This window comes from Muscardinus avellanarius (assembly GCF_963383645.1).
Source record: "Muscardinus avellanarius genome assembly, chromosome: 1".
Taxonomy (NCBI): Eukaryota; Metazoa; Chordata; class Mammalia; order Rodentia; family Gliridae; genus Muscardinus; species Muscardinus avellanarius.
In genome coordinates, this window is record NC_137786.1 from 146,639,156 (window position 1) to 146,653,103 (window position 13,948).

Consider the following 13,948-nt stretch of genomic DNA (forward strand, 5'->3'; position numbering starts at 1 on the left):
ACTGCCTTCCCTATACTCATCCTGAATGGTGGTTGTTCTCACTTCAATAACCCTGTCAGGACTACAGACAGGGTTTTGCTAGGTCACTGAAATCGTCTCCTTAGAGATCTCGCTGTCTCCATTCTTCCCTACCCCCACTCTCCTGGCCTAGGAGCCCACTCAGCTGCCCACTGCTCCTTTCAGATTATTCTCACTCTGTTTCTACAGATTACTCTCTTTGACTCTCCTGCCATGAAATGATAATATCCACCACCACTCTTGCTCTTTTTATCTTTGCAATCCTAAAGCATTTCCCTTTCTTTTTCCATCATTTTAGCATTTGCCTAACTGGAATTCTCTAATTGACTCCCAGTATAATTTTTATTTTCAATATACTTGGTCCTTCTACTCCTGATGCTCTCATTCCTTTAAGTTCCCTCCTCCAATGGGGTGTCCTGTACTCTACCTGAGTGGTTTCTTCCCACCTGTACATTCTTTTTTTTTCCTTCTTTATTGGGGGGTTGCTAGGTATTGAACCTAGGGATGTTCTAGCTCTGAACTAAACCCCATCTCTATTTTATTTTTTATTTGGAAACAGAGTCTTGCTAGGTTTCTGAGAGCCTTGCTAAGCTGCTAGGGCTAGCTTTGGACCTTTGCTACTCCTGTCTCAGCATTCCAAGTACAGCGAGTGTAGGTGCATAGCACCACACGGGCTCACCTGGATGTCTTAGGTCTTACTAAATCAAAACCTGCAGCCCGTTTACCATTTCCATTGTGTTCTCTCTTCCCACATTGCTGCTGCTAGCACCATAGCTATGATTTTTTTAGTCCTAGGGGCTTGAAAGTCCATGGGTTGCTCTTGATGGCTCTGCATTGTCTTTCTCCCTTGATGTCTATCTCTCTCCTTTCACACAGTTTATGTTTTATGATGATTTATAATTACTCTTTTGTCTACTCTTTGACTCTTATATTTTTATTTGTGTTATTGAGTATTGAACCCAGAAATATTTTATCTACCTCTGAGCTACACCCCCAGCCCTATTTTACTGTGAAACAGTCTCCTTAAGTTACCACACACTGGTCTTGAACCTGTGATCCTCTTGTCTCAATCTCCCAAGTACTGGGATTACAGGTGATCCTCTCTTTAAATTCACTGCAATAAATCACTGACATAATGGGAGTATTCAGACAGGAGCTTACTCTTCCTACTATTTCCATATGTGTCTATTACTAACACCTGCACCCTTTTTTCCTACCTTCTCCCATGGCACTGTGAATAACCTATCCACACCAGCTTTTTAAATTGTGTACTGCTCCCCTCCTTCAACCTTGCTTCTACTCAAGAACACCGCTCTGGCATCTGTTTTTCCCCACATGATCAGTTTTTAACCCTTGACTGGAACATTCTTATTAGCATATAAACCTATCTTTTGTTTCTTGGCATCAACAACATATAAAAGTACACTTTTGTTTCTATATACCTATTTTTTTTTTTTTGGTGCTATGGACAGAATCTAAGGGCACTCTACCACTGAGATACATCCCAGCACCCCATTTTGAGTTTCCAGGGATTGAAACCAGAGGCATTCTACATCCAAGCTATACTCCCAAGCCTTTTTTTTTTTTTTTAAACATGGTTTCACTAGGTCTCTGAGAGGCTCATTACATTCCTGATGCTGGTCTTAAACTTGCAATTCTTTTGTCTCAACCTCCAAAGTCCTTGGATTACAGGCATGTATCACCACCTCCAGCTCATCCCAGGAAGCCAAACTATCACATTAGTGCATGCATATCTATGTTCATAGCTGTACTATTCACAATTGCAAACTATGGAACCAGCCAAGATGTCCATTAACAGATGAATGGATTGCAAAACTATGAGAAATGTACACAGTGAAATTTTACTTAGCCATAAAAAGGAAAAACATTATGTCATTTACTGAGAAATGGATGGAACTGGAGAACATTATGCTAAGTGAGATTGATTAGTCACAAAAAGTAAGAAATCGGATGTTCTCCCTAATGTGTGAAGGCTAGGGAGAAAATGGGTTATAAGAAGAACTCTAGACAAAGAAGGAAAAAATATAGATGAATAAATTAGGTGATCTAACTGAAGGGGATGGGGGGGAGAGAAATTCCCTAATGTACATGATGTACATTAACAAACATATCAAAGTCAATCACTAAGCCAAATATGAGAAGAAGGGAGGGGGAGGGAATTGGGTAAGAGCTAAATGAGTGATGTGTGAATGTACGTCTCTACCATCTTGTACACCATTAAGATGTATGACTACAATGTACCAATTAAAAATTTAAAAAATAATAATTATTATTATTGTTTTGAGATAGTGTCTCACTAAGTTACTCAGGCTGGCCTCAAACCTGTGATTATCTTCCCTCTGCCTCCTGATTGGAGGGATTACAAATGTGTACCAGTGAGCCCAGCCAGGCCCATTTGATTATATTCCTTTTCCAAGAACTCTTCACAAGTTATTTATACTTACCATTTCCACTGTTTCTAATTAATCTCTTTTTCTCTTAATCCAATTGCAATAAGGCTGAATTATTCTTGTCACATTCACCAGTAACTTTCAGGTTGTTAAATTCAGAAGTCAATTCTCATTCCTCATTTTAATTGAATTTTCATCAACATTTCCTCTGTTTCCTCTACCTTCTTCAGTTGACTTCTGGGATTCCAATTTCCCAGATTGTTTTCTTGCCTCTTGGTGGTTCCTTGTGGTTTCATTCTGCTGGATCTTTCTCCTCCCTCTGACCTATTAGTGTTGGAGTCTCTCATTTCTCAGTCCCTTGACCTTTATTTTTTCACGTGCACGTATTCGTTTGGTAACCTTTGGATAACTATGATCCCAATCTTATATCTTCAGTGCACACCTGTCTCTCCCAAACTTCAAGCAAACACATCTAACCACCCACTTGTCATCCTCACATAGAAATCCTGTGTGTTGGTCTTCAGATAAGTGTATCTCAAACTGGACTCATGTTTTCCCAAACCTGCTGCAGCTTCCACCTCAGATGAACGAGGTGGCCTCCTTCATTCATCTTAGACAGCACTAACCATTCTCAGAGCTGCTCTACCCAGGAAGAGTCGGTCATGATTCTTTTTACCATTCACTCCTCATATTAATATCCCTTAAGAAATTGTTTAAGTTCCATCTTCAAAACATAATCTAGAGCTAGACTAGGTCTCATGTTTCCAACACAGATCAGCACTGTATTTCTCTAGGGTTTTGAAATAGTCTCCCGACACGTCTCCTTGTTTCCATTCTTCCCTCACTCTACCCCGTCTATTCTTAGCACTGAAACAAGAACAATTATTTTAAGTATTAGTCACATGATGCCACTCTTCTGTTAAAATATGTGTGAGATGACTCCCCCTCACAGGTATTACTCAGAGCATAACTCTTACAATGTCCTTGGGGCTGCATCTCCATCCTTTGGTTATGTGACTTCTTCTACTACTATGCTCTTACCTTACTACGTACTAACCAGAGTGTCTTCTATGATATTTCTTGAACTCTACAGACAAGACTGAATTGTGCATCCACTTCACTTCTTTGTTCAAATATTACTAATGTCTACCCAAATTATGTCATTTAAAATGACAACCTCTCACCTTTCCTCTACATTTTCTCTCCCTCTTATGCTTAACATATTCTAACTTGCAATGTTAACTGTTAATTATTTTTTCTCTCTTCCCATTAGAATATAAACTGTAGGAGGGCAGAGACTTTGGTTTTGTTTCTCATTACATCATAATAATTTAAGATAATATCTAGTTTTTAATTGTCAGCATTTTATATTTTTGAATTACTTGTTAATAATTTTTAACAAATGAATGAATGAATGAGTGAATAGTTCCCAAGTCACCAGTCTTGGACAGAGCCAGGTACCCATATTGGTGCTCAGGAGTCTGAGTTCTTAATCAGCCAGTTCAACTTCCATTTAACACCTGCATTGAGCCAAGAGCAGATGTACATGTACAAAGGCAATGGAAATTGGCTGAGACATTTATTACTTTGTAAGACACCACCAAATGGGCCCACTTATCATTCATATAATCTCTAAAATCTATTAGGCTCTCTAGGGTCTGTTTACTGAAATCAATATTACAAGCCACATTATTAAAGAATTATGATAGCAAAATTGAATGCTCGAGTGCTTTTGATATACAGCCAAACACACAGGCAAGCCAAGCCAAAAGAAGATTCGCTGTCCCTTTTTAATCCTTATGATTGTTCACATATGACCTTTGTTAACCAGAGAGGCAGAGAAATGAATAACTTCCAGTATTGTGAGTCTGTGATAGAATTAGTCTGAGTGTTTCTGGAAAATTGTGTAGACAATGATGAGGAAGAAGATGATTATGATTATTTTAAAGTGATGAAGGGATAACTAAGTTCTGCCATTTTCTTAGGTTAAATAAAATATTAAAACCTCCCTCATGTTTCCAAGAGAAACTGTGTTTTCTTTCATGAGGTGCTTGCAGATAAGACATTAATTTGCTATTCTAGAAATCGATTTGGCAACATTTTACAAGTAGAAAATGTTTGCAAGTTAATCCCTAAGTTTCTAATCTCTATTCTCTTAACAATGTGTTTGTGTATATTTGTGCATGACAGAAGATGTGGAGAAGTGGGTGGGTGATATTTATTGAGAACAGAATCTATTTGCTGTCATCTCTTTTCCAAAATATCTCATAGTCCACTAATTAATATTTAAGAATTTGTATGCTCCCCTATAGATAAAGATTTAGTTGTCATTCACAGAGTACCTTTCTTTACTGAGAAATTTACCTGGCTAATGGATATAGAAACTGTGTGTGTGTGTGTGTGTGTGTGTGTGTGTGTGTGTGTGTGTGTGTTTATGTATATGCATGTGCACACGTGCATGAGTATGTGTGTTTATATATGTTTATTTAACAAGAGATGATGAAACTTATGCTTGGAACCTAGGGTATTTTATGGGAGGCAGATTTGGATAGTTCCTATAAAAAATGTCTTTTGAAATCACTTACAGTGACTAGGGAGGCTGAGACAAGAGGATTGCTTGAGGTCAGAAGTTTGAGGCAAGATTGGACAATGTAGTAAGACCCTGTCTCCAAAAAACAGAACCAAAAACAAGTCCTTGGAATAATCATGAGATTAGATGGTGCTATAGGTAGAAGTGGGAGTGGGAGACAGCACTGGAGCACTCGTGATCTGAAATTCTAGAGTATTTGATAGAGAGAGAGAGAGAGGGAGAGAGAGAGAGAGAGAGAGAGAGAGAGAGAGAGAGAGAGAGAAAGAGAAAGAAAAGGAGAAAGATCATAAGCAATTTACTCATGTTAAGAAGGTGAGGGGTCATATGATCTTCAGTCTTCAAGCTGTAAATCCAAAAGAACTGACAATGCAGGTCCAATGCCTGGCTGCAGGCTTAAGACCCGGGAAGAGATGGTGATGGTTCCGTTTGAGTCTAAGGGCAGGAATAAAATGATGCCCCAGCTCAAAGGCAGTCCAACAAAAGGAATACCTTTTTATTAGGAGGAAGGTCAACTTTTTGTTATACTCAGGGATTCAACTAAGTGGATGAAGCCCACTCACATTAGGAAAGTCAGTCTGCTTTACTCAGTCTATCAATTTAAATGTTAAGCATATCCAAAATGCCCTCACAGAAATAACCAGAATGTTTGACCAACAGTCTGCTCACCCAATGGCCCTGTTGAGATATAAAATCAATAATCTCAATGCCATGCCTTGTCTACTTGGCACTTACATACATCTCTTTAAACCATACTCAATCTCCAAATAAAGACAATAGAAAAACATAACTCCACCTATTATTAAATAATATCTTTCTTGTAATTGGAATTATAGACTAATCATTATGTCCCTTTCAAAAATCATTTGAAGCTATAACCTGTGTGGCTATATTTGAAGAGGATGCTTTAAGGAAGTAATTAAGTAAAGAAGACATAAGGGTAGGGCCCTAATCCAATAGAATTTGGGTTCTTAACTAGCCTGTCTTCCCACACCCCCCAACTTCTATAAGAATAGAAGAAAAAAAATAGGTGGGCACAATGAGACAACAAACTTTTGAAAGCCGGGAAGAGAGACTTTACCAGTATACTAATTTATTGGAACATTAGTCATGGATTTATCACTCTAGAAAAATGAAAAATAAGTTTTTCTTGTTCATTTTGTTGTTTATTTTCAATAACAACCCAAGCAAGCTGAGACAAAGAGAAACATGTGGGCAGAGACTACTTTCAATTGTCAGGTTTCTTGATATCAAATTATATATATATATATATATATATATATATATATATTTTACAGGTGCAATGTAATCATACATCTTCTTGATTCAGGGTGATATAAGCATACATGCACACAGTACTCACTGAGTCTTCCCCTAGTTCCCACCCTATTCCCCTTCCTCCTTCCCATGCTCAGCAAACTGGTTGTTCTTGATAAGTTTATGTATGTACATCATGTCCATTAAGGTGCTCCCCACCTCAGGTCTTCCTCCCCACCTCCCGTTTCCCTCAGTTAGTTTTCCTCCTTCACTCCACTAAGGTTTCTCCTTTTTTGTCTGGAGTCTCTCCTATGTCCCAATTTCTCCCTTGCTTCTGCATATTAGGGAAAACATCTGACCTCTTACTTTTTTGTGACTGACTAATTTCACTTAGCATAATGTTATCCAGTTCAATACATTTCCCTTCAAATAACATAATTTTGTTCTTATTTATGAGTGAGTAGAATTCCAGTGTGTATATATCCCATAGTTTTGTAATCTATTTATCTGTTGATAGACATATGGGCAGGTTCCATAGTTTGACAATTGTGAATTTTGCAGCTTCAAACACACACACACACACACACACACACACACACACACACACGTATGAATATATATATGAATACATTACTATGGTGGTTTGGTTTCTTTTTTTTGGGGGGTAGATACACAGGAGTGGTAGAGCTGAGTCATATATTAGTGTCATTTCTATTCTCAGGATCCTCCACATTGCTTTCCAAAGTGTTTGCACTAATTTGCAATCCCATCAACAGTGTATCAGAGTTTCTACTTCTCCATATCCTCCCTAGAATTCGTTATTGTTTGTGGTTTTAATGATTGCCATTCTACTTGGGGTTACATAAAATCTCAGGGTGATTTTTATTTGTATCTCTCTGATTACTAATGATATTGAAGATTTTTTCATACATTTATTGGCCATTTGTATTTCTTCTTTTGTGAAGTGTCTATTTAGTTCACTTACCCATTTTTGATTGAGTTGTTTTTTGATTGTGAGTTTCTTGAGTTCTCTATATATCCTATATATTCTAGATATTATACCTTTATTAGAGAAGTAGCTGGCAAAAATCTTTTTCCACTCTGTTGGCTCTCTCTTGAAATTCTTGATAGTTTTTTTTTTCTGCACAGAAACTCTTCAGTTTAATGCAATCACATGTATTAATGCTCATTTTAACTTTTTGCATTTTTGGAGTTTTATTGAAAAAGATTTTACCCATGCCTACATGTTGGAATGTTGGTCCTATGTCCTTTTCAAGTAACTGTAAGATCTCTGGTCTAATTTTAATGCCCTTGATATATTTTGTATTGACTCTTATGCTGAGTGAGAGGGTGCGGTTTATTTCCATTTTTCTGCATATGCATAACCAATTTTGCTAACACCATTTGTTGAAGATGCTCCCTTTTTTCTAGCATTTGTTTTTGGCCCCTTTGTAAAAAATCAATTGGATGTGTGTAGACTTGTTTTTGAATCTTCTATTCTGCTCCACTGGTCTGTGTATCTACTTTTGTGCCAAAAACATTCTGTTTAAATTACTATATCCCTGGAGTATAGTTTGAAGTCAGGTATTGTGATGCCTCTTGCATGGTTCTTATTGCTGAAAACTATTTTGGCTATTATGAATTTTTTTTATTTCAAATTAATTTAAGGACTGATTTTTCTATATCTGTAAAGAATGACCATGTTACTTTAATGGGTATTGCATTATATTTGTAGATCAGTTTTAGAAGAATGGCCATTTTTGATGATATTTATTCTGCCTTTCCAAGATCATGGGGGGTCCTTCTACTTTCTAACACCTTCTTTATTTATTTGCAATGCTTTGAAATTTTCATTATAGAGGTTTTTACCTCCTTGGTAAGGTATATTCCTAAGTATTTTATTGTTTTGGAGGTTATTATAAGTTGAAATATTTTCAGGACTTCTTTTTCAGTGTATTTATGGTTAGCATATAGAAAAGCTTCTGATTTTTAAGTTAAATTTATACCTAGACATTTTCTGAATATGTTAATCATTTCTAAAAGCCTTTTGGTGGAATTTATTGAGTCTTCTAAGTATAAGATCATGCCATTGCCAAATATAGATCGTTTTAGTTCTTATTTTTCTATTTGTACCCCTTTGATTTCTCTCTTTATCTTGTCTTATTGCCCTGGTTAGAGTCTCAAGTGCTATATTAGTTATAGTGAGCGTCCTTGTCTTGTTTCTGATTTTAAAGGAATTTTTTTTTTGGCAGGTCTGGGGATGGAATCCAGGGGTATTTTACCTCTGAGCTACACCCCCTGCCCAATTTTTATTCTTTATTTTGAAACAGGGTCTCAGTAAGTTGTGGAAGGCCTCATTATGTAGCTGAGGCTGTTCGCGAACTGTGATTCTCCAGTCTCAGCGTCCTGAATGCTGGGATTACAAGCGTGTGCCACCATGCCCGGCTAAAGGGAATTCTTAAAGATTTTTTTCTATTCAATTTGGTGTTGGCTGTGGGCCAATTGTAAACTGCCTTTATGATGTTGAGGTAAACTCCTATTCTGATTCTCTGCAGTGTTTTTAGCATGAATGGGTGTTGGTTTTGTTGAATGCTTTTTTAAGCATCTATTGAAATGATCATGTGATCTTTGTCTTTAGCTATGTTTATGTGGTGAATTACATGGACTGTTCTTTTGTATGTTGATCCAGCCTTGCACCTCTGGGATGAATCCAGTATGGATGGTTGTGATGTATAATTTTCTTGATGTGGTTTTGAATGTGCATTGCTAGTATTTTGTTTAGAAGATTAATGTCTAAGTTAATCATGATATTGATATATAGTTTTGAGTTTTGAATAAAGACAACCTAAGAAAAGTTGTCTCTTCTTGGGTTGTCTTTATTCAGTTTGGGTATTAATGTGATTCGTCTTGTCTCTTTGTATTTCATGGAATAAATTGAGAAGTATTAAGATTAGATATTCTATAAAAGTTTTTTAAAACTCAGCTGGGAAACTATCTGAATCTGGGCTTTTGTTTGATGGTAGACTATTGCTGATTCAATTTCTGTCAGATTTGAAAGATATCTTTGTTGGGTAGAGTAGTATTGGCTGGGAGTTGTTGTCTTTCAGGGTTTGAAATATGTCACTGTAGGCTCTCCTGGTTTTTATGACTTGGTTTGAGAAGACTGGAGGTTTGAGAAGTCTGGAGTGATTATTATTGTTTTGCCACTGAATGTTATTTGGTCTTTTATTCTCATTACATTTCGGATTCTTCCCTTGGCCTCTGCATTAGTCAATTTGATTATTATGTGGCATGGTGAACCTTTTCTGTGATCTTGTCTACTGGGAGTTCTATATGTTATCTGTATCTGTGTATGGACCTCACTTTTTATATGTTTGAGTAATTCTTTGATATTATTTCTGAGTAAATTTTGATTCCTTTGGTTTTGTTTTCACTTTCTTCTATACCTATTATTCTTGTTTGTTTTTTTTAAAGTTATCTCACATCTCTTATATGTTCAGCTCATGCTATCAAATTAATTTTTCTAAATGATATATTATGCATTCATTTTTGGAATGGTCATCTTTAAGAGTGAGATTCTATTTTCTATATGTTCTAGTCTACCACTGATGGTTTGTATTGCTGTTTTAATTTTATTTACTGCATCCTTCACTGTCTTTAAAGCTTCTTTGGGGTCCTTGTTCTGGGTATCAGTTTCTTCGTTGATTTGATCTTTTATTTCTTTTAGGTTCTCTCTGAAATTTTTTTCTAAAATCCTGGATCATTTCTCCTTCTGCCATTCTATGCAACTCAAATTGGTGAATTCAGTTAATGTGGGATTATAGGGACAAATTTATTTCTTGTTATTCTTTTTTCATGTTTTTAAGTTTCTTTAGTTTGTATGTTTGTTGCTTTTGATGACCCTCTCTTTCTCTCTCAGTAAGTCACAAATTACAAAGCTTCTGCTCAGGAAAGAAAATAATCAAGAGAGAGAGAGAGAGAGAGAGAGAGAGAGAGAGAGAGAGAGAAAGAAATATCTAGAGAGAGAGCGCTAAGAATGGGAAAAATTCTACCTGATCCTCCTCTGATAGAAGACTAATATCTACAATATTATAAAGAACTTTAAAAACTTAATACTCAAATAATAACCTAATAAAGTGGGCAATTAGACTAAGAGATACTTCTCAAAAGAAGAAATACAAATGACCAAGATATATATGAAAAATATTACATATTATTAGCAATCAGGGAAATACAACATATAACTATTCTGGGATTTCATTTAACTTCAGGTAAAATAGAAACCAAAGATGGCGACAGAGAAAAGCGGGGCTTACGAGCCCCACTAACAACCAATCTCTATTACTACAAAATCAGTGCCTTTCATAGTCAGAAAACACCATCAGCAGAGAAACAAAAAATGTAATTACAAGGGACAGAGAAAAAGAGGGATGGAAAAACGAGACACAGAAAGAAACCAGATCGCAGTGCTGCGGCTGGAGCTGTGGCGCGAAGTGGCAGGCGCCATCTTTCCTTACAGCACCAGGTCCCAGAGAGGAGGGGGACTCAGAACAGAGCTCAGAGCCTCAGAGGAGATATGCTGGCCTCACGCCGAGGACGCGGCAGCAGCGCCTTACTGCCAGCGGCAGCGGTGAATTCACCGGACGGCTCCAGACCAACGCACTCAACAGCCCACCAGGCTCCAGAGAGGAGCGACGGACAGTGAGCCGAGGTGAGCCGCTGCGGAACAGCCCGGTGGGATTCGGCAGATTTTTTGGTGCAGGGAGCATCTAAAGTTCCCAGTGGCTGGGCTCAGCACACCCTGCAGGGACTCAGAGCGGAGCGCAAAACCAGAGAAGAAATATGCCAGCATCACGGCTGAGGGCGTGGCAGTGGCGCCATATTGCCACCTGCAGCAGCAGCAGCAAATTCACCGAGTCCACTACAGCTCCATCTGCGCACTCAACAGTGAGTCAAATTGTGGCCCCTAGAGAAGAAATCCCAGTACAGCACTCCCAGGGACTTGACCCAGTGGGGGAGTGGCAGTGGCAGAGATATCACACCATAGGAGAACGCCCAACCTGGCACCCCCCATGGTCTAAAGCAGCCTCGATTGACTCCCTGGGTCTGAGACTCTGCCATACAACCTAGTAAAGGAGTAGTGGGGACTGAGATACCACAGACTCGAGATCTAGAGCACCTTAAGTGAAGTGTGTTTAATGCTGTGTTAATGCTGTGTTTATAAATGAAGGCATCACTAACCATCTCACTAACATGTATGGGGAGCGGGAGGGAATAGTGGGGTGAAAAGCAGAAGTATACCAAGTCATATGTGCATGTATGTTTGCATTGCTTTGAATATTTCTATGATGTAATCACAATGCACCTAAAAAGTATAAGAATTAATATATATTTAATGACAAAAATTTTCAAAGCCAATATCTGTAATGCTGGGTGGCCTGTCCTGTATCATCCTAAGGCAGGTTATCAATTCTTCTATCTGCTCAGCCAGATGGCATGCATACATCAGAGAAATTTGGCTTGCAATCTATTTGAGTCACACTAAATGTACATTTGGTTAAATATTTTTTTACTTCCTGTAAGTCTTTCTCATTAAGTATTTTCTCTAAAGAACACAGATTTCTTTTCTTCCTCTGTAGAAGTACAAGTTATAATGAAGAGAAGGGAATAAAGATAAAAATGGATAAAGTCTTCAGGAAGGATAAAGCCTTGAAGAACTAATATGGTGTTCAGAATCATAAAGCTTATTATTAAAGGGACAGCAACTAACTTTAGTATTAATTATTACTTCTTATCATAAAAAAGAAATACCTCAAAAAACTTCCACACTACTGTTCTGACTACACAATTGTTTTAAGAGTTTCTAATTTATTTAGTAAGTTTCTAGGTAGACTATAATATTTAAAAGGACATTAATGTGTTTTAATTGCCATTCCCACCCCTTCCCACCTATCTTTATGATTTTTCTCAACAGAAAGGTCACTTCATTCTTGGCATTGGCTTTAGGCTATTACTGTCACAGGGATCTTTGAAATGATATGTAGAGATGTTTGCTGCTCTGACTGGACATGGGCTTGGGAAGTTATAGAGGACATGCTTAGGCATTGTGAATACAGACCATGAATGTGCCAACACACATTACCTTTATAGTCTTTAATATCTGTTTTCTGTAACAACAACAATATATTCTAAGCAGCTATATATTCTAAGCAGCTATCTGCCTAAATAGATAGCTATGAAGTCCCTGAAAGAAAAGGATAAGCAGCTTTGGCTATATTACTGAGGATTTTTGCAATACATACAACACATTTGTCATTTTCATAGGTTTTTAACCTAATTATTTCTTTGGCAAAGTGTCCTCTTTTAGAACATTTTATTTCAATTATTATACTGCTTCTGCTGTTTGACATTAAGGAGGTGGAGAAGAGAGCTCCCTCTTATTATGCCTCCCAGGCAACTCAGCCCAATGCAAGACCTGTGACATCTTCACTCAATCAACTCTTCATTCAAAGCATTTTGCAGAGACCCCCTGCCTACCAGCTGCAAGGTGCTAATCTACACCCGGGGAAACAGTCAAAATCTCCTGGCATGGAGCATACACATTTTCATGGATTGTGCAGGTAATTTTACTTAATCCTCATAATAGGCCTATGAAGTAGTAATTATTATCTACATTTGATGAGGGAGAAGCTAAAACCGAGAGATTAAGTACCCTGTATCAAGGTCATATAACTGGAAGGGCCAGTGTTCAATCTTCAGTAGGCTCCACTCAGGAGTTAGAAGTCTTTCTTTCCTGGAGCTGGCCAGTGAAGAGCTTTCAGTAACTCAAATGGTGAAGATTTTTACAGATGGCTCCTCCAAAGTCAGTTTATGCAGTAAACATCAATAAGCTCATTCAACCAATATTTAATAAGCTTTCATTAGGTTCTGAGCACCATTCTATGTTGGAGACACAGTGGTAGTCATAGCAAACAAGAAAGTTTGGGTGAGGAGGGTGCGGGCAAACAGCAAATGATAAACAAGCATTCATTTTTATATAACATGATAGTTTATATATTTTCAGGAGGTGATTAAAACTATAAATATTAAACCAGGTGAAGCAGTATTCCCTTATGAGGGAAGAGGCATGTATGGTGGAAAGAGAAGTTCTCTCTGAAAATAATATATCTGGGCAGAGACCTGGATGAAGCATGCAATTGGGTTATGAAAATACCTGAAGGAGAAGTGCCCCAGGAAGAGGAGGTAGGACTCTATGATGAGAACAAGTGTTCCATGTTCAAGGGAGGCTAGGATTCCCAGAGAGGAGTGAATGGTGATGAGCAGCCAGAGGGTAGAGGATTATGAATGTGAGGAAGGCAGGCTGGATTTTGCATAATAGGGGGATGAGAAGCTTGGATTTGAGCAGGATGCAATTAGAAACCAAAGTGGGGTTCCAAACAGAGAAATTACGACCAATTAAATACTGGAGACATGCATTGTACCAAGGGACCTTCTAGTAAAAGTATTGCTCATCAAGAAACTGACTAATCTGGACCAGATTCTTGCTAGGTAACTATGAACCTACTGGATCTTTTCACACACTACTTCCTCAAGTAATCGGGAGACATAAAATCTCAAAAGGTTTGTGAGGGTTCAGTAGAAGGAAATGAGACTGAAGAATTACATGAAAAGAATA